The 22,340-nt window shown below is 37.9% G+C and overlaps 1 pseudogene across 1 annotated transcript; it reads left to right on the top strand.

Annotated features, from left to right (window-relative positions):
- The first annotated feature begins 3,429 nt into the window (after nt 1-3,429).
- Nucleotides 3,430-4,343, top strand: LOC309870339 (glyceraldehyde-3-phosphate dehydrogenase pseudogene; annotated as a pseudogene). Its single transcript has 2 exons — nt 3,430-3,552; nt 3,605-4,343. The product of its transcript is annotated as a glyceraldehyde-3-phosphate dehydrogenase pseudogene (transcript).
- The last annotated feature ends 17,997 nt before the right edge of the window (nt 4,344-22,340 follow it).

The raw sequence follows: 22,340 nt of genomic DNA on the forward strand, positions 1-22,340 counted from the left end.
AAGGCAGACACTTAACTGACTGAGACATCCAGGCATCCCTTAAAAATAAAATCCTAAAAAAAAAGAAAAGAAAGATAGTTCTTATTTGTGTCATTTAAGAGAAACTATATGAAAAATATAATGTGAACATTGATATGTGAATTATTTTTCCACAGAAAAGTAGGTTTTTGTAATTTTTTCATGTTGAATGTATTTATAATACTATATGTAATACAATATATGTTATGTATATTTATCTAATTAAAAATAGATTTTTCTTGGGTGCCTGGGTGGCTCAGTGGGTTAAGCCACTGCCTTCGGCTCAGGTCATGATCTCAGGGTCCTGGGATCGAGTCCCGCATCGGGCTCTCTGCTCAGCAGGGAGCCTGCTTCCCTCTCTCTCTCTCTGCCTGCCTCTCCATCTACTTGTGATTTCTCTCTGTCAAATAAATAAACAAAATCTTTAAAAAATATATATTTTTCTTAACTACTATATAAAATTCTTTTATTAAGTCATACTACTTATCTCTTCACTTCTGATGAGCATTTAGGTTGTCTTCTCTTTTTTCCTTCTGTTTTGCTATTATGCACACTGCTGCAATGAATATCTTTCTTCAATTTTCTTGAGCATGAATGCAAAAATTACTCTAGGATATATGCTTTTACTTGGAATTGCATTTTAATGTTTTATGAGATATTGCCAAATTGCTCTCCAAAATGATTGTTCCAATTTCTATTTCTTTTTTTTTAATTAAAAAAATATATATATATTTATTTATTTATTTATTTATTTTTGAGAGAGAGAACATGAGCAGGGGAGGGGCAAAGGGAGAGGGAGATAAGCAGACTCACCACTGAGCATGGAGCCTGGACTCAGGGCTCAGTCTCATGACCCTGAGATCATGACCTGAGCCAAAATCAAGAGTCAGCTGCTTAACCAACTCAGTCCCGCAGGCACCTCCCAATTTCTATTTCTACAGTAACATATAGTATTCCCATTTCCCTGCATCCTTACCAACACTTCAGAGTTCTTGACAATTTGCTAAGAAATGATATCCTGTTGTTTGAATTTTCATTTTCCGAATGGGTGAGCATTTTGTCTGGCTCTTTGGGTTTCCTCTTATGATTATTACCTGTTCATATTTTGTTCATTGTCTGTGGTGTTTTTTTTCTTTTTCTAAGTTTTTTAAAAATAATCTGTATATGAACTTGATTATCTCTTCGATGTCTCTTACTTTTGACTTTGATTGTATGTCTTTGTTGAACATACATTTTAATTTTGATGCAAAATTTATCAAATGATTTTTACTATTTTTCTTTATTTTTTGCATAAGACAGTCTTCTTTATCATCAGTTTTACAAATTTATTTCTACATTTTTTCCCAATATTTAAACTTCTATATTTCACATATAGCTCTTTAAAATTTATTTTATTTAAAAATTTTTTTAAATTTTGTTTTATCAGTGTTCCAAGACTCATTGTTTATGTACCATACCCAGTGCTCCATGCAATATGTGACCTCCTTAATACCCACCACCAGGCTCATCTAACCCCCACCTCGCCATCCCCCAAAACCCTCTGTTTGTTTCTCAGATCCATAGTCTCTCATGGTTCATTTCCCCCGCCGATTTCCCCCAACTCACTTCTCTTCTCCATCTCCCAATGTTCTCCATGTATTCCTTATGCTCCACAAGTAAGTGAGACCATATGATAACTGACTCTCTGCTTGACTTATTTCACTCAGCGTAATCTCCTCCAGTCCCGTCCATGTTGATACAAAAGTTGGGTGATGTAATATTAAGTGATTTATTAGTTGCATATAATACTCAATGCTTATCACATCACATGCCCTCCTTAATTCTCATCATCTAGTTCACATGAAGATCTTAATCTAGCTTGGGTTTATCAAGATAGAGATCTAATTTTATTTTTTTTTCGTATAGAAAATCATCATTCCCAATATCATAGATTGAAGAGTCTACCTTTTATCTCTGATTTGTAATAGTATCCTTACCCCTTTCTAGTTGTGTGATTTGGGCAATTACTTGATGTCTCCATAATGGGAATAATAATAATAATAATTATTATTATTATTATTACATATTTTCATGATATATTAGTCCAACTAAGAGCTGGTCCCTTCAAGAGCCAGCCACTTTAAACTTACCCTCATTTGAGATAGAGGAACCACATTTTTTTATTAGTTTTTTTTTTTAATTTATTTGGCAGAGATCACAAGTAGGCAGAGGGGCAGGCAGAGAGAGAGGAGGAAGCAGGGCGGAGAGCCCCATGCAGGGCTCATCCCAGGACCTTGGCATCATGACCTGAGCTGACGGCAGAGGCTTTAATCCACTGAGCCACCCAGGGTTGATATGGATGATATACATAAACTATATAACTGTCTGTTGTGTAAAGAAACACTATAAACATGATAATTTCTCTGAAGAAATAGCATTGACTAAGTATTCTTTAGTATGAATGAAACTGACAGTTGAGGTAATGCCGAAATGTCCAGGCTTTCACTTTCAGAAATGTAAAGAGATGTCAGCAATTAATTCTGAGTTTGACACAGTAATGGGAATTATAGATGGAGGGGAAGACATGAGGCTTATGATGACATAAGGACAATGAGCAATGGAAAAAGCAATAGACACTAATCAAAAGAAATGAAAGTTAAAGAATATAAAACTGGAAGTAACCAAGGGCCAGAGGTAAATTGTTGTATCTCAGACATAGTAAGGGCAGAGAGAAGATTTGAATTCAGGTCTTCTGATTTCAAAATCTGAGCTCTAACTGTACTAGATCCCCTCCTGTATATGGAATGTGAAAAACACATACAGTATCAGGAGTTAGATTTGAATTCTGCCATGTCAGTAATAGATCCGTGACTTTGCCTAGTTTCATTCTCACTAAATTGGGAACACTAATAGCTGCCTTCTATGGTTGCTGGGAGAATTGAGAGAATGCTGGTGATGCCTCTGACATGTCCAGGTGCCTAATTAATGCAGCTTCCTTCTTGAGAAATCATGTAGTTTTTATGATTAGGAATTAAATCAAGCCATCCTCAGCTTCTTTGTTGTACAAATTATTTCTACAGAGAAGCAAGACTTATTCATCTCAGTACTTTATTGAAGATAAAAAATGGCAGCCAAATAAAGGGTGACTTTGTGATTTGGAGGCAGAAACAGTGGCCTTATTCTGAGCACATGTGAGTACCACACAAGCATATGCATATACTCTCATCTGGTGTCCTAGATGTTGCCACTCTAATTCAATCCCAGGGTTCTGTCTCCGTATTAAAACTTGCTCCTAGATTTAAAATAATGCCAAGCTTGGGCTGATTCAAATTTCGTAAGTATCAAAGATTCTAGAATGGGGTTCTTCGTTTCTCCATGTTTGATAGACAGCTGCACCTTCTGGTGCAGTGCCAGCTGTTTCCCTGAGACATGATGGTCCAGGTTGGAGAAAGTGGATTTGTCCATATTGGGTATCTGGTCACCAGGACTGCTTTTAACTCTGGCAAAGTGGATATTGTCACCATCAATGACCCCTTCATTGACCTCCATTACATGGTCTATGCCATGGTTCCAGTTCCACCTATGGCAAATTCAACAGCACGGTAAGGCTGAGAATAGAAAACTTGTCATTAGTGGAAAGTGCATCTTCATTTTCCAGGAGCAAGATCCTGCCAGCATAATGGGATGATGCTGGTGCTGAGTATGTTGTGGAGTCCAGGGTCCTTCTCACCATGGAGAAGGCTGGGGTTCATTTGAGCAGTGGGGCCAAGATGAACATCATCTCTGCCCCATGTTTGTGATGGGTGAGAACCATGAGAAGCAGGACTGTACCACCAATTGCTTGGCCCCTCTGGCCAAGGTCATCCATGATGACTTTGGTATTGTGGAGGGACTCATGACCACAGTCCATGCCATCAATGCCACCCGGAAGACTGTGGACAGCCCTTCTAGGAAGCTGTGGTGTGATGGCCAAGGGGCTGCTGAGAACACATCCCTGCTTCTTCTGACCTGCCAAGGTTATAGGAAAGGGATCCCTGAGCTGAATGGGAAGCTCACTGACATGGCCTTCCATGTGTCCACTGTGGATCTGATCTGCCACCTGGAAAAAGCTGCCAAATACAATGACATTAAGAAGGCGGTGAAGCAGGCAACACAGGGCCCCCTCAAGGACATCTTGGGCTGGTGAAGAACAGATTGTCTCCTGTACCTTTAACACCCATCTTTGAAACTGGGACTAGCATTGCTCTCAGTGACCATTTTGTTAAACTCATTTCTTGGTATGACAATGCATTTGGCTATAGCACTGAAGGGTGAACCTTATGGCCCACATGGCCTCCAAGGAGTAAGAGCCCTCTGGACCACCAGTCCCTGGTGAGAGCCATGGGTAGGGAGAGGCCCTCAGCTGCTGGGAAGTCCTTGCTCAATTCATCCCCCAACACACGGAGAATATCCCAACTTTGACAGTTTCCATCTCAGACCCCCTGAAAAGGGGGAGTGGCTTGGGGAGCCCTATCTTCTCATATACCATCAATAAAGCATACTGTAACCAGTCCAAAAAAAAGATTCTATAATTGTAAGAAAATGTCATGACATTACGATAGATTATAATGTTTATGGCATAGATTAATTATAGGTACTAGTGAGTAGGTGAGGAAAGTATTTGAGAGGAAGAGAAGGCTCTTGCCCTCAAACCACTGGAAATGTGATTTTTAAATTCCTTTTTGGGCAAGAGTGAATTTGGAGTGATTGACCTGACATAGGTCATAGGGAGCCTCAACTACACCTCAAGATGCAAGGTGATCCCAGGAACAGGACTTGGAGTGTAAAGCCAGGAATAAAGTCTTTGTATTGTATTCCTGTGAGGATGCTAGGCCAGGAGACAGAACCCTCACGTGAGGAGTGGGATAGAGACTGAATACTGAAGAAAAGAACAAGAAGGTTCATGAAGGGAAGAGGTAGAACAGGTAATATAACCTGAGTCTCTGGTGTGTGTCCACCATGAAGGGTCTCGGTTGCTTAAGGCACGTGCCATCCCCGGGTGAGGTGCCTTCTGCACATGTTGCTATCAAATGGAATGAAGACCCCATGTTAGAGAACACAGAGCACATCATTTCACTGCTAAGAACATGTAAAATGGAATAACAGAATGTCAACAAACTTCTCCTAGAATAGTAAATAAGTGCAACTGTCCAAACAGTGATAATGAGATATTTATGGATGCTGAAGTAAAAAACAATCCACAGCCTGTTTCGCTGTCACGGATATATTTTTTCCAGGGATATTTTTAGTGGGTTAGTTGCACCCCATTTTCACATATGAGTCGTAGTTTTGGGGTCCAGCATGTGGCATTTCACAGCTGAGAGGATTTTTTTTGACATTTATTATTTATTTATTTAAAGATTTTATTTATTTATTTGAGAATGAGAGAGTGAGAGAGAGAGGAGTATATGAGATGGGGAAGGGGCAGAAGGAGAAGTAGACCCCCGCACTGAGCAGGCAGCCCGATGTGGGACTCGATTCCGGGACTCAGTCCTGGACGCCAGGATCACCACCTAGGCCAAAGGCAGTTGCTCAACCAACAGAGCCACTCAGGCATCCAAGAAACTTTTAGACATTTATTGATTACACTATATCACTTTGTAACCACAGCTTTTTCTTTTTTTTCTTTTTTTTTTTTTTAACTTTTTATTTTTTATAAACATATATTTTTATCCCCAGGGGTACAGGTCTGTGAATCACCAGGTTTACACACTTCACAGCACTCACCAAAGCACATACCCTCCCCAATGTCCATAATCCCACCCCCTTCTCCCAAACCCCCTCCCCCCAGCAACCCTCAGTTTGTTTTGTGAGATTAAGAGTCACTTATGGTTTGTCTCCCTCCCAATCCCATCTTGTTTCATTTATTCTTCTCCTACCCACTTAAGCCTCCATGTTGCATCACCACTTCCTCATATCAGGGAGATCATATGATAGTTGTCTTTCTCTGCTTGACTTATTTCGCTAAGCATGATACGCTCTAGTTCCATCCATGTTGTCGCAAATGGCAAGATTTCATTTCTTTTGATGGCTGCATAGTATTCCATTGTGTATATATACCACATCTTCTTGATCCATTCATCTGTGGATGGACATCTAGGTTCTTTCCATAGTTTGGCTATTGTGGACATTGCTGCTATAAACATTCGGGTGCATGTGCCCCTTTGGATCACTACATTTGTATCTTTAGGGTAAATACCCAATAGTGCAATTGCTGGGTCATAGGGCAGTTCTATTTTCAACATTCTGAGGAACCTCCATGCTGTTTTCCAGAGTGGCTGCACCAGCTTGCATTCCCACCAACAGTGTAGGAGGGTTCCCCTTTCTCCACATCCTCACCAGCATCTGTCATTTCCTGACTTGTTGATTTTATCCATTCTGACTGGTGTGAGGTGATATCTCATTGTGGTTTTGATTTGTATTTCCCTGATGCCGAGTGATATGGAGCACTTTTTCTTGTGTCTGTTGGCCATCTGGATGTCTTCTTTGCAGAAATGTCTGTTCATGTCCTCTGCCCATTTCTTGATTGGATTATTTGTTCTTTGGGTGTTGAGTTTGCTAAGTTCTTTATAGATTCTGGACACTAGTCCTTTATCTGATATGTCGTTTGCAAATATCTTCTCCCATTCTGTCAGTTGTCTTTTGATTTTGTTAACTGTTTCCTTTGCTGTGCAAAAGCTTTTGATCTTGATGAAATCCCAATAGTTCATTTTTTCCCTTGCTTCCCTTGCCTTTTGCGTTGTTCCTAGGAAGATGTTGCTGCGGCAGAGGTCGAAGAGGTTGCTGCCTGTGTTCTCCTCAAGGATTTTGATGGATTCCTTTCACACATTGAGGTCCTTCATCCATTTTGAGTCTATTTTTGTGTGTGGTGTAAGGAAATGGTCCAATTTCATTTTTCTGCATGAACCACAGCTTTTTCAATGGAAACCCAGCTTATTCATATTCAGTGGACATTTCTCTTTTTTATTCAGGAGCTCTCTGAATTGAAAGTAGGACTTTGTCTGCATTTATGTGTGTGACGCAGGCAGGCATTATCTTCATCTCTATATGTATTTTCAATATATTTCATGTGACTAGTTAAAGAGGCAGGAAGGAGTTAAACAGTAGAAGCTTGAAGCCGAGCAGTGGGGAGGGGGGCAGGGATGGTAAAGTATCATCAGAAAGTGTCATTGTTTCCGTTCACGTTGCATTTCCATTTTCCAATAAGGCACCAAAATGGATATTGCTTTTTTTTTTTTTTTTAAGATTTTTATTTATTTATTTGACAAAAAGAGACAGTGAGAGAGGCAACACAAGCAGGGGGAGTGGGAGAGGGAGAAGCAGGCTTCCTGCTAAGCGGGGAGCCTGATGTGGGGCTGGAACCCAGGACCCCTGGATATTGCTTTTCTCTAAAAGGTTTAAACTATAACTTTACTCAACAATCAGGTGCATGCAGAAGATTTAAATCTTCAGTAGGAGAAACTTTGACAAGAGTTGATAGAAAATAAGCACCCTTAAAAACACAACGGAAGGGGCGCGCCTGGATGACTCAGTTGTTAAGTGTCTGCCCTTGGTTCAGGTAATGATTCCAGGGTCCTCGGATCAAGCCCCACATCAGATTCCCTGCTCAGCGGGAACCCACATTGGGTTCCCTTCTCCCTCTCCCACTCCCCCTGCTTGTGTTCCCCCTCTCTCTGTCTCTCTCTCTCTGTCAAATAAATAAATCTTTTAAGAAAAATACACAATGGAAGAAGGTTCTTGATGTGGAAGCTGAGCACGTACATCATTAGAGACACAAAGCAAGGACCCTGTTGTCACCATGCAGGCACAAAATGAAACACAGTCAAGAGGAATCAGCAGGATGTGGATTATACAAGAAGAAAGAGAGTAGAGACTGCCTTAAAACAGAGACTGAGCTTTTACCTGTGACTCACTCTATAGTATTCACAGCAGTGCATGTATTAAACTAAGTAGCTGTTTTAGGAAAAGTGTATATATTACTCATTACATAGCATGAACCTAGTCGTCCTCAACTAATCTGTTACTTTCATAAAAAAACCAAGAAAGCAAGCCCCCAGCCCAGACTGGGAAACAAGTATTATGTTAGGATATGTTTCCAGATTGAGTATTAATAACCACCCATGTGCCCTATCACCAAGTCCAGACATGGCTTTCTGATAGCCCTGAGTAACATCTTCTACATGTTAGCAAGTAAGAAGTGAAGCATCATAATATTTTATGTCACTTTAAACTTATACATGAATGTTTATTCCTGATCTTTTGACATAAAGCCCAAGCTTCTTCTTAGGTTAGGGCCCTCTACTTAGGTTATAACAAGCACAAGGAGTTGAACTTAGCTTTAGTGACTATTATTAGGAATTCTTTGGGCCATCTTGATTTCTGCATCTTAAAAAAGTTATAAGATTACTGGAAAGAGTTGAGAAAATGGCAACTGCAATGATCTCTCTGATTCAAGACCATGTGCATAAAGGGGCTATAAAATAATGACTGACTTTAAATATTAGGGTCTTTGGGCTATAGAATTGAAGCACCAAGAAAGACTACAAAATAGGAATGAAGCCAAAAATAATGATGAAAGGAAAAGAAAGCTTATCAAGCACTGATTAAAAGAACAAGACCCAGCCATATCGTCTATGAGCAATGTGTGTGTAATATAAAACACAGGCTGAAAGAAAATTGAGTAGATAAAGGAAATATACCATGCAAACAGTCAGTATAGGAAAGTTGGTCACTATATTAATATCAGATAAGGTAAACGTTTAGACAAAAAATATTAACAGATAAAAAGGCATATTGGAGTCAATTCAGCATGAAGACATAAAAATCATAAATGTGGGGATACCTGGGTGGCTCAGTCAGTTAGGCGGCTGCCTTCAGCTCAGATCATGATCTTGGAACCCTGGGATCGAGTCCCACATTGGGCACCTTGCTCGGCGGGGAGACTGCTTCTCTCTCTGCCTCTGTCTGCTTGTGCTTTCTCTTCTCTGACAAATAAATAAATAAATTATTAAAAAATCATAACTGTGTAAGTACCTGATAAAGCACCTAATAAATACATGGAACAAAAAAGGACCCAACTGAAGAGACATAGATCCACAAACCCACAATCATAATTGGAGATTGCAAAATCTCTCTTTTATGAATGACAGAACAATTTCACAGACAAACAGTAAAGACATAGGATTTCTGAACACACTATGACTTAATTAATATAGAACATGACAGCCCAAAGTGGCACAATATACATTATTTCCAAGTACAGATATTACATAAACCAAGACATTATTTGATGGGCTATAAAATAAAGTCTCAATAAAATTAAAAATACTAAAATCATACCAACTATGTTCCCTGGCCATAATGGATTTATATTAGAAATCAAAACCAAAAAGATGTCAAGAGAAAATGCCAAACATTTGGAAAGTAAGTAATATATTTCTAAACAACTCATGGGTCAAGAAAAATTACACAGGGAATCAGAAAATATTTTTAACTGGATGGTAAAGAAAATTCAACACATCAAAATTTGTATAATGAAACTTAAAACAAAGTTTAGAAGAAAACTTGTAACTTTAAATGCTTCTAATAGAAAAGAAGAAAGTTTTAAAAACAACTATTGAAGATTTCACCTTACGAATCTGGAAAAAGTAGGGTGCCTGAGTGGCCCAGTCTTTAAGAGGCTGCTTTCAGCTCAGGTCATGATTTTGGTGTCCTGGGATTTAACCCCCCATGGGCTCCCTGCTCGGTGGGAAGCCTGCTTCTCCCTCTCTCACTCCCTCTGCTTGTGTTTCTGCTCTCTCTGTGTCTTACTCTGTCAAATAAGTAAATAAAATGTTAAAAAAAAAAAAAAGAATCTGGAAAAAGTAAATTCAAAGGTGGTGGAAAGAAGGTAACAGTAGAAATAAGAATGAAAATAAATGAAATAGACAACTGACAAGCAATAGAGAAATTTAACATAGTAAAAAATAGTTTCTTTCAATGAGTAACAAAATTGATAAACCTCTAACTAGACTAATCAAGGAAAAAGAAAGTAGAAATTACCAATAATAGGAATGAAAGAGTGTTATCCTCTAGAGGTCTAACTGATATTAGAAGATTAATAAAGAAATACTATAGTTTATACTATTTTATTATTTTATTTATTTTATTATTATAACTTTTTGCCAACAAATTTGGTAACCTGGATGAATAAACAAATTACTTGAAAACTAATTTACTGAATCAAGATGCATTAGAAAATTTAATAGCTCCCTCCTAATTGAAGTAATAATTAGTCACCATATACATGGATGAAAAGATTTTTGTTTTTGTATTGTGTGTATATGCATGTATGTATATAAATTGCTATTTTGAAGTCCAATCACCTCACTTGTGATAAAAAGTCTTCCATTGTTTTTTTTTTTTTTTTTTTTTAAAGATTTTATTTATTTGAGAGACAGAGTGCACATGTGTGTGCACACAAGGCAGGGAGGTGCAGAAGGAGAGGGAGCCCTGAGGCCTGGACATGTGGCTTCCATCCCAGGACCAGGAGATCAAGACCTGAGCGGAAGGCAGATGCTTAACTGACTAAGCCACCCAGGCACTCCCAGTCTTCCTTCAAAATACAAATGTAAATCTCTGGATGTTGGTCCTAGTTAGATGAATATTTTTTTAGATGAATATCATATATGGCCTGATAAACAAACAATGGGAAGGATTCTCGCCACTTGCTGACACTAATTAAAAATCTTACGGTGTAATTAAAATGTGAAAATGTTCCATCTTTTAAATTTAACACTTTACCCAATAGCCTTTGCTATTCTATTTTAAAGTTCAATTCTCAGTTAATAAGGAATTTTTATTCTTCTTACTAACATAATAACTGAGCTCTATTTTTGCATGTACGAATGAGCAAAAAACAACCCCCACACTAAAAAATAACAAAAAATAAAAACATGGAAATTCAGCTCTAGTTGCTGCAGTCTACACAAAGAAAAGATTCTACCTGATTCCGTTTTTCTAAAATTTCTTAGGGGTCAGTGTCAGTAAACGGTAACCCAGAAAAGAAATTGATCAGTGAATAGTAAATTTCAAAATCTTATGTTCTTTTTTGCTAACTAGATCTATCTCTACAGATATTTGTAGTCGTTCACGGAGAAGTTTAAAAAGAAGCCAGAGAGATGAAAATATACCAGGGAGTGTGAAGGGTAAAAAAACTACTCAGTTCTGTTCAAAGATCTTCATATTCAATGCATTCCAGAGAGCCTGAAAACCATACAAATCATGTTTTACCTTATTTTCTGGTAATGCAACCAAAGAATGTTGAGTTCCCCCTTTTTTGACTCTAAATGGAAAGAAAACGTGGCTGTTCCTATCAGACCTTAGGGTCCTCCTTAAGTCTAAACACAGCTCTGGCCACCTCTGTGGCAGGTCCTGTATTCTATCACTTGGCGGGTGTTCTCAGAATGGAGGTGATTGTTATCACTCTTATTCTGGGAGTGACTGCATAAAAAATATGCGGCACCAAAAAAGCCTCACTGAAGAGCCACACAGGAGTATTTACGAAGTCCCGCTGTTCACTCAGCACGTCTGTACTGCAGGCAGGTCAGGAATGCAAAGCAGCAGAAATACACAGTAATGTGTAAATCAAATTATGCAGTTGGAAAAATCTGCTAAAATCCCAGAATATTGTGAATAATAACAATGATTGTAATAACTTAGCATGTGTTTAGGAAATCAAGGATATTGAGTCATCTGGAATGAAAATATGTTTGTCAGACCAAATTGTTCAGGAAGTAGGCTAGGTTTTGATGGGAAAAAGGAAGAGCTGGTGGAGGGGGCAGGCGGAAGAAGGAAGCAAAGGCACAGCAGGATATTGGTGCCCCACTGACTGGAGTCCCTAAGGGTACTGTTTGAGCCCAGGCCAGTCTCTTTGCCACCTCTTTCCTCTGTGGTACAAGCCCCAGGGAAGAAACGTAGGTACTGCCTACGTCAAAAATAATGAAAAAACTTGAAAGACACTTTTAAAATACACATACAGTCTCTGTTTAGTTTCTAAAAGTTTCTCTTCAAGTGAAACATGAATTTTGAACTCTTTCCTAGTCTATGGGGAAAAATCATTATTATAATACATAACACACCTCCGAGTATTGAATGTTTTTGCCTTAACAAATGCTGTGCCAATCCTGATACCCGGAGAGATCTCTTCCTACTTTATGTGCACAGTTGCAAGGGTGAGAAAACAGCAGTAACTGTAAAACAGAATGTCATCATTCAAGAGATTCTGAATATTTCAGGAGCCCTGAAGCCTGGAACCCCATGCCAGGATTTGTTTTGTAATGTTTAGATGAAAGCAGATGAGTATGTCATTATGATTTGGAAATTAACTTGCTATGACTGAATTTTTCCTGCCATCTGAGTTTCTCAAAAGAGAACACTGAAAATCAGATAAAGGGCACATCATGAGAATATAGTCAACAAGGGGAGGGATGGTCGCTATACTTAAGGTGAACATAGCACAATGTATAAACTTGTCACATCACTAAGTTGTGCACCTGAAACTAATGTAATATTGTGTTTCAACTATATTAAATACATCCAACAGTTTAAAACAAAACAAAAACTAGAACACGGAAAATCAGGATCCAATCATTATATACATTACCTTCAAGTATCTTTTTTCTTTTTAATATTTTATTTATTTATTTGACAGACAGAGATCACAAGTAGGCAGAGAGGGAGGCAGAGAGAGAAGAAGGGAAGCAGGCTCCTGCCAAGCAGAGAGCCCGATACGGGACTCGATCCCAGGACCCTGGGATCATGACCTGAGCCAAAGGCAGAGGCATTAGCCCACTGAGTCACCCAGGTACCCTCAAGTATCTTTTCAATGGAGTTTCTTAAGTGTGGGTCAAACCAGATGGACAAAAAATGCATAATAGAGGCCACCTATCTCTTCTTTTTTAAAAATATGTTCTATGTCCAACACGGGGCCCAAACTCACAACCCCGAGATCAAGAGTTGCATGTTTACCAACTAAACAAGCCAGGCATCCCAACCTCTCTCTTATTAAAGGCTGCGAACTTTGGGTACTGTGCAGAGTGGAAGGTTTGCGTCAATAAAATTTCCATTAGTTTTGTGGTTTCATAGGCTCTGTTCCCTAGAAGTACCAATTGGCTCACAAACCATATGTACAAAGTGACATAGTCTTCTGTTACAAGAAATCTCTACAATAAATTGGTCTTCCTTTTGAAGACACCTTGTGCCTTCCAGTATGCTTATTAGGTACCTGTCTTGCTTCTCTCATGTCTTCTAATTTAGCATAGCTCACAGAGGCAGAGATTTTTTCCTTACCTGCCTCTCTATCCCAGCCCGGGGCATTGCAATGTATTCCCACATAGCACTGTGTGCTCTTCCTATTGGGGCCATTAACTGCTACTTTATGATTCCCTATTTGAGTACATGTCTCTTCTACTATACTACAAACTCTTGAGGGCAGACTCCCCACTCTTTCATAGTATGTACTACAGGATAACAATAGTCAAAGCTGTCATTTGCTAAGCACCAATTACTAAATGCTCTCTCTGTAAACACTTGGAAAGAAGATGCGTTATAATTCTCATTTTAAAGGTAAGGAAAGTGAAACAGGAAGGATCAAAAGTTTGCCAAAGGCTATACAGCTAGTACTGTCAGAACTAACCAAGCATCACTGTTCCAAAGACTATGTTCTTTTTAGGATAAGCCTACTTGCAAACAGATGACAGGAATTGGTGCAATTTTAAACTGGTAATATGGGTTTAAGAGTTCATCATGTAAGTATCCTGAACTTGTTACTCCAATTCACTTTGATGTATAAATAGACTGAAAACTTACACTATCTTTAATGCCTTTTTCTTCTCTTAAAAGAAAAGTTATTTTCCCTATTTTCTGATATAGTAACTCCTTACAACATTTTTTTAAATTTTTTATTTTTTATAAACATATATTTTTATCCCTAGGGGTACAACATTTTAAAATTAAAATCATTAATAAAATAACTCATATGAATATGCTGTCAGCTAATAATAAAAGTTACTATTTAGTGAGTCCTTACTGTATAATACCCTGTATCTGTTTTGTTATGTGCATTACTTTCCTTTTTAAAAAATTAACATATAATATATTATTTGTTTCAGGGGTACAGGTCTGTGAATCCTTAGTCTTACACAATTCATAGCACTCACCATAACACATATCTCCCAAAGTTCATAACCCAGCCACCCTATCCCTCCCCACCACCCAGCAACCCTGTTTGTTTCCTGTGCATTACTTTCTAAATTACTTGTTCAATGTAGCTCCTTGAGGAGAGACCATATTTTTCTCATTTATTCCTATTTGTCTCTCCTTTTTGTCCCCCTCCAGCATGGTGGGATAATTACTCAGTAATTACTTATTGAAAGAATCTGCTGGGCATTTTAATACATCTTGGTATTTAATAGTCACAATAATCTGGGGGCCTAATTGCAGGTAATTGAAAGAACTTGCACAGAATCACACTGTAAATTCAGAGTTGGATTCTCACCTCAGTCTGTCTGGTTCTGAAGCTCATCTTGCTGGCATGTGGCATCTTATTTGAGCATGCCCTCCTCTGTGGTGTCTTTTGGTGGCAGAATTCCATTTTTCTATAAGCGTGCACTACAAATAATGTCATAATAGTCAAATATTATTATTTTATCCTTCAGTTGATATAAATTGTCATGGGGCAGTACTATTTTTGAACAGTGTTTCTCTGAAATTATATTCCCTAAGACTACTTTTGTTGACTTGTCTTTGAGAACCATAAAATGCTTTGAGAAGTTATTGGTTGTTAGTCTGTTTTGCCACTATCACCAGCAAAACATCTGGTTTGTCAGTTGATGCCCTCAAAGTTAAATTTTATCAGATGGCAAGCAAATAGAAGAAAAACCAAGAAAGAAAATTGGTGGATAATGAGGATCTGGTTTTGACTATTCAAACAAAGCAATAACTCTATCCTACCAAATATTCAGGTTTTTTAATAGAAATTTAATAGAAGGAGACTACAGAATTCTAGAACAAAATGATATGGCACCTGAATGGCCCCAAACAGTAAAGCCAGTCAAGCAGTGCTCTGAGTTCTGCCCTGCTTTGAGATGTAGCTGCCCTCTCTGAGTCAGCTTCTTCTGAACAAGGGTGTGGTGAGGACTCCGCTTCAAAGGAACCATGCCTTCTGTCCCCTTTCCCCCATCCCATACACAGCAGCTGTCACCCAGATTCTCAACAAAAGTGTTGCTTAGTGGATGCTAACTGCCTCTTGGAGAAATCTAAGTAAATAAAGAGTAAGTCATACCGTTTTGTGCTTCTAAAATGTCCTCAAGTTGTTCTGGAAGAATAAAGAAGCCTCCTTAGCCGGAGAGGAAAGGTGGGGACAGATTTCAATCAATCTCCAGCCATTCCCGAGCTGAAATAAGCTTGGCTCAAAGGGAGTCTTTGAGGCTAGAGGAATGGAGTTGAGTGAAGTAAATGTTTCCCTATGCCTCTAAAAAGGAATCAGGCTGTTGGAGACTGCCGGCCCATAGGAAACAGATCATTATGTATGTAGCCCCAGGAAACAGCAATGAACTCTCTTTACTATATGATAATTGTCGGAGGTTCAATTGTTGGCTTATTCAGGAAGAGAAAGTATAAAGAAAATGTCTTACTTTTTCTTTTTCTGCTAAACTAAAAGTACATTATTTATACTTACACTGTCCTTTATTTCTGATCACCTCAATGGGATAGCTCTAATTTGTTCTTAGCATATTCATTTTGGATTTCATTTGTTCTCACTGTTTAGTTTTAACTGAGAACTTCCAAGTTTCCATGAGCAGCCCTAACCATTCTGCTAAGATCCAGATTTCTATCTTTAATGGACTATTGACTTGTCCATAAAAATCTTTTCAGCAGTAGCATAAGCTCATCAAGTCCAATACTGAATTCCTCATCGGCTGCCCAAACCAGCCTTTCCTCCTGACTTGTCCATTCCTGTTAACCTTACCACCAGAATGAATCAGGCTGACAACCTGAGCCTGGTCTTTTACTCTCTCTCTCACCCTGATCCAACCAGTTCCCAAGACTTTTTATTCTGCCTCCATTAGGGCTCCATTTTTTGAGCTGTGTGAACTTGGATAAATCATTTAACCTCTCTGAGCTTCAGATTCCTAAACTGTAAAAGAGGATGATAATACTATCCCATTGAAATACCTTCTTATGAGGAGTTAGTGATACATGTAGAATATGTAGTACATTGCTTAGGACAAAGAAGGAGTTCAAAAATATTTTTTCCCCTTTCCCCAATCCTCCCCTTAAATCTGGACTTCCTGCCCTTTGTTTCTCCATGTTCAGTATAAATATAGTCCCATGCAGTCTTTCATTATCTTATATTATCTGAAGATGTAGCTCAAGCTACTTTACCTGGTATGAAAGACAGCAATGTATTTCTTGGATATGCTTTCTTTTTACTCTACTTTGCAATTCTCATAGGTCATCCTAACTGAACTTCATGCTTTTTCAAAAGTCTTTGTTCTAGCTATTTACTTTCCTAGAAGGTCCTTTCATCCATCTCCATGTATTTTAATTGTACTCAATTAAAAATTATACATTTAATATATATCTTGCTAATTAATGGATTCCTTAAGGGCAGAGGCTATCATTTGCTCATCTTTATATATGCTATTTTGGTAATGTTTCTGACATGAAGTAAGCAGTAAACTTTTGCTGACTAAATGAATCAAAAGAATGGACAAACTTCCTTGTATTCCCAAAATACTTTGAGAGAATTGATTTTTGTCCTTTGTATTTCTATGTTCTGTACTCTTGATATTATTAGCAGAGAATAAATTTTTTTTTTTACTGGAAATGATAGCTGAATATTGTCCAGTATATTTATTTTTACTGTTTGACCTTCATTTCCTTTTCATCCAAGAAGTTCTCTTTCCTGGGTTTAATGAAAGAAATGCAAATCTGAAGCTTCATCTATGAGCCACAGTTCATTTTTAAATTATTTGTAAGATTTTGTTTTCTTAATTTTAATTTAAATAACATGAGAATAACCTCAAGGTTATGATTTTAAATTTAATTAAAAATATTTCTGGAAATAATAATTAATAATATGCTTCTTTATTTTCCTTCTACCTTTCTAAAGTATTATTTTCCCTTGCTTTTTTAAGCTTTTGTTTAATTTAATGTTCAGACTTAAAAGTCATGTTTACAACAGTTAACCACAAAGGATCCACTAGACATTTAGAAATAGCGGTATAGTTATATAACTTTTATTAGGGTTTATTAAGAATCAACTGTATGCAGGGGCTACTAGTGGTGACACATCAGAGAAAATAAACTCTAACTATAGGCTACGGGAATGAAATCTACCCTGTTTTACAAGTTGTGAAAATAAGTGGGATTCTCTATACATTGTCCTCTGAGCTGTTCAGAATAGAAGAGAGGAATTCATTTACAATCATTTTCTTGTTACTAGATTTAAGTGTCTGAGTCCTTCTAGAAATCTGGAAAACTTGCTGATGGACTCAGTAAGGTGTGTTACTGAGAAGTTCGTAATTAATCAGTTGCCAATTTCATAAACTTTTTTTGCGGAGGTAGGCTTATTAAAAATCTGCTTAAACAACACTGCATCCAATATGTTATTTCTGTCTTTTTTCTTAAACACTCACCACCAGATATGGGCAGAGTAGAGAGTTCAAAACTTTAACAGATCCTCCTTGGCAAATTAATGTAATTCCAGCTCCTCATCTTTCATATTTGGCTACTAAATGACCCTTTCATTTTTTTCTCCCATAACCCCTGATTTTACGTACTTAGACCACATCAAATATTTTGCGGTTCCCTGATTTATATGCTGAGCTTTCCTAAACCTTGACTGTGCTCACACTGATTCCTTTAATTGGAACTCATTTATTTTTTTAATTCAATCATTAAACATGTTTTTTGAGCATTTTACATGTGTCAGGCATTATGTAAGGCAGTGGAGAAACAAAATATACAGACCCCGCCCTCATGAAATTCTGTCCTGGGGAGGAAAACAAACAGATAAGGAGCAATCATATATGTAAGTGGGATAGTTACTGCAGTCATGGTAGGTGCAGTGGAGAGGACAAGTAATGGAGGCAGAGACTGTTCAGGAATGGATGGGGGAGAAGCACTGCAGATCACGTGGTTAGAGGGGGGCTTCTCCCAGGAGTCACAATGTAAGACAAGCCGGAGTTCCGGAGTTCATCAGTTCCACAGTGAGGGAAGAGTTCCCAAGATGGGGGAAACGCCTATGGCAAACACGGAGAGACAGGAATGAGAGTGGCCTATTTTAAGAACGGGCAAAGAATAGATACAGCTGAAGCTCAGTGAGCGATGGGGAGAGAGGAGCCAAGTGAGCCTGGGGTAGTTAGGAGGTTGTGTTGAAGAACAGCAATAGAGAGACCGGTTAAGAGATAGTTGCAGTGATGAACATCTGGGAAACAGGAAAAGAAAAAAAAAAAAAAAAAGAAAGAGAGGGAAACAATCCATAAGAACCTCTTAATGATAGAGAACAAACTGAAGGTCCTGGAGGGGACATGGGTGGGGGATGGGCTAGACAGAGCTGGGCATTAAGGAGGGCACTTGTGATGCTGAGCATTGGGTGTTACATATAAGTGATGAGTCACTGAATTCTACTCCATAAACCAATATTGCACGCTATGTCAACTAGCAAAATTTAAATTAAAATGTAAAATTAATTAATTTTAAAAGAAAGAGACTGCTGTAAGTAAAACAGAAGAGAGAATGATGACCAAGGTGGTGGCTAAGGAGATGGAGGAAAGTAGAATTCAATATGTACTTTAGGATTAGAACAACAACAACAACAGCAAGGGCTTGTTAAATTTAAGGAGTGATAAAAAGAGAGGAACACATGATTACTTGTGGGTGTCTAGTTTGAGGATTTAGATCAAAGGTGATGGTGCAAGGTAGTAATGAAAAACAAGATAGCACACAGATAAAATAGATTACATCTTTTAAGAGCTTTGTGGAAATTAAAATTAAGAAAATTAAGAGAAAATTTTAAATTGTTTAAAATTTTAAAATTTAAATCTGAGTAGACTAATAACCATTAAATAAATACATTAGTTAAATATCTTACCCCAGCCCACGTTTCAGATAGTTTTATAAGCTAGTGCTATCAAATCTCCAATGACTACATGATTTGTACTTTATAAAAAACATTTTGGAAAGAGTAAAAGAGGAGAAACTACCCAACTTATGAGATGGATATAACGCTGAAATCAAGTCAGGTAAATATTGTGTAAGAGTGGATTATATGCCTGCCTCACATATAAACATAGCAAGTACACTGAATAAAAGAAAAGAATAGTGAATTGAGTAATGCATTAATAATTCTTTGTTAACAAATAAGGTTTACTCATGATGTTTGGATGATTAACATTAATATGTATTTTTTCTTTAAAAAATTTTTAAATGTAAATTCAATTTAATTAACACACAGTATTATTAGTTTCAGAGGTAGAATTCTCTGACTCATCGGTTGTATACAACACCCAGTGCTCAGTACTACAAGTGCCCTTAATGCCCATTCACCCATCTTCTCTCTAGCAACCCTGTTTGTTTCTTATAGTTAAAAATGCCTTATGACATTCTTATGACACCCACTATGGGGTGCCTGGGTGACTCAGTTATTAAGCGTCTGCCTTCAGCTCAGGTCATGATCCCAGGGTCCTGGAATCGAGGCCTCCATTAGGGTCCCTTCTCAAAGGGGAGCCTGCTTCTCCCTCTCCTGCAGCTTGTGTGCCCTCTCTGGCTGTGTCTCTCTCTGTCAAATAAATAAATAATCTTCAAAAAAAGAAAAAAAGAATGTCTTATGATTTGCCCGCCTCTCTTATTTTTTCCCTCTTATTTTTCCTTCTCTTCTCCTATGTTATTTTTGTTTTGTTTCTTAAATTCCACATATGGGTGAGAGGACATGGTGTTTGTCTTTTCCTGATTGACTTATTTCACTTAGTATAATACACTAGTTCCATCCGTGTCATTGCAAATGGCAAGATATCATTCTTTTTTGGTGGCTGAGTAATATTCCATTGTATATATACACCACATTGCCTTTATCCATCCATCTATCAATGGACATCTGGGCTCTTTCTAAATTTTGGCAATTGTGGACATGGCTGCTATAAACATTGGGGTACATGTGTCCCTTCAGATCACTATGGTTGTATCCTTTAGATAAAAACCTAGTAGGGCAATTTCTGGGCCACAGGGTAGCTCTATTTTTAATTTTTAAAAAAGATTTTATTTACTGACTTGAGAGAGAGAGTGAGCGAGTGAGCGAGAAAGAGCATTAGCAGGTGGAGGGGCAGAGGGAAAGCAGACTCCCTGCTGAGCAGGGAGCCTGACCTGGGACTCCATCCCAGGACTCCAGGATCATGATTCAGCACGACTGGGGATGCCGTTGGAACCTGGAGCTGCGAGGCATCCCTTGCTGTATTCTTAAGAAGGAAAGAAGCAGTGTTCTTTCATGTTATTGTCATTCAGGACATAGAGACAATGCCCATGAGTATTTCAAGCAGGAATCAACATTTATTGAGTGTCTGCTATGTGTGCATTTTGTCTCCAGGATTTATGTGTTCAATCTTCTCAAGTACTTTGTGAAGTAGGTATTAATATTTCCCCTCTTTTTCATATGAGGACACAGAAGTACAGAGAGGTCTAGCAACTGGACCAAGTTTATATCTGGTAAGGTAGAGTAGCATTTAAATCCAATTCTAGGACTACATGTATGCACTTAGGTGAATATATGCTTTGGTTTTTCTTTTGGTGTGCTTATGGTAACAAGAACACAATCATACAATATACATATGATGTGACGTGCTTCTTGTGAGAGGCCTGGCTTACCCTGGGGCTCTCTCTGTGGGGGTCTGTATTCATCCTCCTCATTCCTTTTGATGACTGTACATATTCAATATAGATGTACCATAATTTATTAAACTATGAATTTATATATTTATAAAAATTATATATATTTTTTATTAAAATAGATTTTTCATTCAACATATGTCCTATATATTATTTTTAGATTATATACTTCTTTTAAATTTCAGAGAATGCTGAAGTAGATGTACTTATATAATTTGTATGTGTGTGTGTGTATATGAGAACTTGCTAATCTATGAATGCAATTATAAATTTTAATTGAAATCACTAATTGCCAACAAACAGGTAGTAGCAATTTAATGTACACCAATCATGTCTAAATGTTTATTTATATCATAAATTATTTTATAAAATTCCAGTATTTTCTTCCAATATTATTATAATTCAGTTTCTTTTCCCATTTATAGATGGAGGGTTTTGTTTTGTGTTTAGTAAGGTCAAGACCAGTCTCTGGTAGCCTTATAGCATGTTAGAAAGCATTCCCTTCCAGACATCAGCATTTAAGAGTAGGCAGAGAAGTTCTCTTCTGCCCTAGGCACAGACTATAGCTTTTCTAAAGTCAGCACGTAAAATACAGCAGCATGTGGATTGGTTTTTCTCACGTTATTTGAACATTACAGTGTGCCAATGACTGCTTTCTGGAAGTAGCCAGAAATACTTTCCAGTAGAAATTGTTCTCTTTCAATCTGGGAGCCGTGGGAAGGATCCTGTCTCAGGGCAGCTGTTACCGATAAACCGAGCTGAGAATGGGTTCATGGAAATGACAAGATTAAGAATTTCAAGGGGAAAAATGGGCACAGGGACCTAGGCTGGTGCGGGAATCCCCAGATGGTTACTACTGGAAGGCGTCTTCCACATCTGGCTCAGTGTCTATAATTCTATATGTCTGTAACTAAACACGAAGAAACCGAGGTGAGAAAGCATCATTTAAGGGCACCCAGCTAGAAGACAATGATAAAATGAATACTGATGGATGATATGATAAACAGAGAGCTTTGTTGGGCTTAGCAACAAACTCTGTGGTTTCCTGAGCTGACCTCCAGCATATCTGAACTTCGGGAAGTATTTTCACTTCTGAGGTTTAGAATCCCATTCCCAAACATGAAAGAATAAATATAACCCTGTAAAGGCCCTCTCTAAAACTCATTCTGTGATAGAAAAAGTCCTCATTTCCCCATACCCTAATGGACCACAGATCTTTGAGGCTTTACTTCACATTAAAATTGTATTTTTTTTCTCATTTCAAAATACTTGTCTCTGCATGATCTCATTTTGATGTGAGAAACAAAGGCAGAAGAAGAATTATTAAATTTCCTTCCTTCCTTACAGCCCACTGACAAGTTCTTGAAACAGGCAGAGTG

The sequence above is a fragment of the Mustela nivalis genome (genome assembly GCF_964662115.1).
Source record: "Mustela nivalis genome assembly, chromosome: 7".
Lineage (NCBI taxonomy): Eukaryota > Metazoa > Chordata > Mammalia > Carnivora > Mustelidae > Mustela > Mustela nivalis.